Genomic DNA, 5,000 nt, shown 5'->3' on the forward strand with positions numbered 1-5,000 from the left:
AGAAGTGGCACTTTTTCATAAAATAACATTCCTCCGAATCCAAACACGGTTACATCAGATGATATAAGCTCCCGAACAAAAGCTGCACACGTCCTCATTAACACACACAAGACGCAACACAACAGAGTTCACTGTGAGCTCATGACTGCAGGACACTCAGATAAACTGTGGCTCCAAACCTTTGTTACAACCAGAGAGAGGGAAGAGAAATAACATGTGGATAAAGGATGGAGTCAAGGAAGGAAGGAAGGAAGGAAAGGAGGGAGGGAGGGAGGGAGGGAGGAAGGAGGGAAAGAAGGGAGGGAGGGAGGGAGGGAGGGAGGGAGGGAGGGAGGAGGGAAAGGAGGGATGGAGGAAGGAGGGAAGGGAGGAAGGAAGCTTGGAGGGCGGGAGGAGGGAAAGAAAGGAAGGAAGGAAAAGAGGAAGGTAGGAAGGATAGGATGGAGGGAGGGAAGGAAGGAAAGGAGGGAGGGAGGAAGGAGGGAAGGAAGTTAGGAGGGTGAGGAAGGAAAGAAGGATGGATGGAGGGCAGGAAGGAAGGAAGGAAGGAGGGAAGGAAGGAAGGAAGGAAAGTCCTGACAGGCTTTCAATTGTGCCCGAAAACAAAGAAGTGGCACTTTTTCATAAAATAACATTCCTCCGAATCCAAACACGGAAGGAAGGGAGGAAGGAAGCTAGGAGGGAGGGAGGGAAGGTAGGGAGGAAGAAGGAAGGAGGGAGGGAGGAAGGAAAGAAGGAAGGAAACACGGTTACATCAGATGATATAAGCTCCCGAACAAAAGCTGCACACGTCCTCATTAACACACACAAGACGCAACACAACAGAGTTCACTGTGAGCTCATGACTGCAGGACACTCAGATAAACTGTGGCTCCAAACCTTTGTTACAACCAGAGAGACGGAGGGAGGAAAATGTGTGGACAAAGGATGGAAAATATGGTGTCCTCGAGTCAAGGAAGGAAGGAAAGGAAAGAGGAGGGAGGGAAGGAAGGAAGGAAGGAAGGGAGGAAGGTAAGGAAGGATAAATTGTGGCTCTGAACCTTTGTTACAAGCAGAGAGAGGGAAGACAAGAAATATGTAGGTAAAGGATGGAGTCAAGGAAGGAAGGAAGGAAAGGAGGGAGGGAGGGAGAGAGGGAGGGAGGGAGGAAGGGAGGAAGGAAGCTAGGAGGGAGGGAGGAAGGGAGGGAGGAAGGAGGGAAAGGAGGGATGGAGGAAGTAGGGAAGGGAGGAAGGAAGCAAGGAGGGGGGGGGTAAGAAGGAAGGAGGGTGGGAAGGAAGAATGGAAAGGGGGGAGGGGGGGAGGAGGGAGGGAGGAAGGAAAGAAGGAAGGATGGAGGGCTGGAAGGACGAAAGGAAAGGAGGGAATAAGGAAGGAGGGAAGGGAGGAAGGAGGGAAGGGAGGAAGGAAGTACTTTTAAGTACTGCAGTACTTTTACTGTAATACTGCATACTACATCACTATAATACTGCAGTACTTTTACTGTAATACTGCATACTACATCACTATAATACTGCAGTACTTTTACTGTAATACTGCATACTACATCACTATAATACTGCAGTACTTTTACTGTAATACTGCATACTACATCACTCATAATACTGCAGTACTTTTACTGTAATACTGCATACTACATCACTATAATACTGCAGTACTTTTACTGTAATACTGCATACTACATCACTATAATACTGCAGTACTTTTACTGTAATACTACATACTACATCACTCATAATACTGCAGTACTTTTACTGTAATACTGCATACTACATCACTGTAATACTGCAGTACTTTTACTGTAATACTGCATACTACATCACTCATAATACTGCAGTACTTTTACTGTAATACTGCAGTACTTTTACTGTAATACTGCATACTACATCACTATAATACTGCAGTACTTTTACTGTAATACTGCATACTACATCACTCATAATACTGCAGTACTTTTACTATAATACTGCATACTACATCACTCATAATACTGCAGTACTTTTACTGTAATACTGCATACTACATCACTGTAATACTGCAGTACTTTTACTGTAATACTGCATACTACATCACTATAATACTGCAGTACTTTTACTGTAATACTGCATACTACATCACTCATAATACTGCAGTACTTTTACTGTAATACTGCAGTACTTTTACTGTAATACTGCATACTACATCACTATAATACTGCAGTACTTTTACTGTAATACTGCATACTACATCACTGTAATACTGCAGTACTTTTACTGTAATACTGCATACTACATCACTATAATACTGCAGTACTTTTACTGTAATACTGCATACTACATCACTATAATACTGCAGTACTTTTACTGTAATACTGCATACTACATCACTATAATACTGCAGTACTTTTACTGTAATACTGCATACTACATCACTATAATACTGCAGTACTTTTACTGTAATACTGCATACTACATCACTATAATACTGCAGTACTTTTACTGTAATACTGCATACTACATCACTATAATACTGCAGTACTTTTACTGTAATACTGCATACTACATCACTATAATACTGCAGTACTTTTACTGTAATACTGCATACTACATCACTATAATACTGCAGTACTTTTACTGTAATACTGCATACTACATCACTGTAATACTGCAGTACTTTTACTGTAATACTGCATACTACATCACTATAATACTGCAGTACTTTTACTGTAATACTGCATACTACATCACTATAATACTGCAGTACTTTTACTGTAATACTGCATACTACATCACTATAATACTGCAGTACTTTTACTGTAATACTGCATACTACATCACTATAATACTGCAGTACTTTTACTGTAATACTGCATACTACATCACTCATAATACTGCAGTACTTTTACTGTAATACTTCAGTACTTTTACTATAATACTGCAGTACTTTTACTGTAATACTTCATCATGTTTTCTAAGTGTGTACTGGCTGCTCTCCATTCAGCACCATGCGTCACATCTAAATCAACATCTCCAGTATGTCCGTCCAGGCCTTTCGGGACGAGCTGCCAACATATCTGACACCACATGAAATATGAAGCTAATTGACCCCCCCCTCCCCCCTCCCCTCCCCCTCCCCTCCCCCCCTCCCCTCCCTCTCTGAAACCTGAAATGTTCCCTATGTGGTGACGGTGGAGCTGAACAGGCTGGAGTGAGGAACATTGAGTCCCGGCCAGAAACAAGGCAGCAGCAGCTCGTCCCCTTAAACCCTGCTGTCCTCGAGTCAAGGAAGGAAGGATGAGGAAGGAAGGAAGGAAGGAAGGAAGGGAAGGAGGGAAGGAAGAAAGAAAGCAGGGAGGAAGGAAGGGCAGAAGGAAAGGAAGGACAGAGAAAAGAAGGAAGGAAGGAAAGAAGGACAGAGGAAAGAGGGAAGGGGAAGGAAGAAGGAAGAAGGAGGGAGGGAGGAAGGGCGGACAGAAGGAAGGAAGGAAGGAAGGTAGGAAGGAAAAGAGGAAGGAAGGAAGGAAGGAAGGAAGGAAGGAAGGAAGGAACAGTCAAAACAGACGGGGTCAATTTCCTTATCTTCGTTCCTTCTGTCCACTTTTTCTCCCCTCCCTCCTTCTTTCCTTCCCCCTTCCCTCTTTCCTCTGTCCTTCTTTCCTTCCACCCTTCCTTCCTCCCTACTTTCCTCCTTCCTTCCCTCTTTCCTTCCTGCTTTCCTTCCTTCTTCCTTTCTCCTTTCCTTCCTTCTTCCTTTCTCCTTTGTTCCTTCCTTTCCCTCCTCCCTACTTTCCTTCTTCCTTCCTTCCTTCCATCCTCCCTTCCTTCCATCCTTCCTTCCTTCCTTGACTCGAGGACAACAGGAGGGTTAAACAATCATCTGAGACAAAGACGAAACGCCACGTGACACCTCGAGGGCTGATTTGTTGTTGACAAGAGAACAGCAGACAGATGAAGGAGGGGAGGGAGAGGATGTTTAAATCACACACACACACACACACACACACACACACACACACACACACACACACACACACACACACACACACACACACACACACACACACAATCAGAAGCTCGTCATCCTCACAAAAAAAAAAGAAAACAGGCACAGGCAGGCTGACGCATCGCCGCGGTAACACAATCTCTCCGCCAGAAAATAAAAAAAAGGGACAAACAAACAAACAGGCTCATGCACTGCAAGGAAAATAAAGAAAAGAGAGAAGAAGAAGAAAAGAAAAGAAACGGCCGTCTTAACCGCCTCGTCCTGCAGCAAACAGGAAATCTGCTGCAGACTTTCACTTCAATCAATTTCCCCCTTAAAACTTTTTAAACCCTTAAATACTGTTCAGAGAGCTTTACTTCTCTTCCTCATGTGAACCACAGTTTAGAAGAAATGGAAAACGTCTCCACCTATTCATATTTATTTATTTATATGCAGGAAGGATGGAAGGAAGAAAGGAAAAGGAAGAAAAGGAAAGAAGGAAGTAAGGAAGGTAAGAGGGAGGGAGGAAAGAAGGAAGTAAGGAAGGTAGGAGGGAGGGAGGGAGGAAAGAAGAAAGAAGGGAGGGAGGAAAGAGAGAGGAAGGAAGGAAAGAAGGACAGAAGAAAGAGGGAAGGGGGAAGGAAAGAAGGAGGGATGGAGGAAGGGTGGACAGAAGGAAGGAAGAAAGGGGGATGGAGGAAGGAGAGAGCAAGGAAAAAAGAGAGAAGGAAGGAGGAAAGTAGGAAGGAAGGAAAGAGAGAAGGAAGGAGGAAAGTAGGGAGGAAGGAAGGAAGGATGGAAGAAGGAAAGAAGGACAGAGGAAAGAGGTAAGGGGGGGAAAGAAAGAAGGAGGGTGGGAGGAAAGTTGAACAGAAGGAAGTGATGAAGGGAGGAAGGAAGGAAGGAAGGAAGGAAGGAAGGAGGAAGCTCTAATAGAAACTAATAATGAGCCAGGTAATGAACAGTATGTCAGGGTCTCTCATTATTTCATATTTTTAACCCCTCGATGTTTCCTCCTGCTGTTCAGACGGCCGTTTCCT

Source organism: Scomber japonicus, chromosome 12 (assembly GCF_027409825.1).
Source record: "Scomber japonicus isolate fScoJap1 chromosome 12, fScoJap1.pri, whole genome shotgun sequence".
In the NCBI taxonomy this organism is placed as follows: domain Eukaryota; kingdom Metazoa; phylum Chordata; class Actinopteri; order Scombriformes; family Scombridae; genus Scomber; species Scomber japonicus.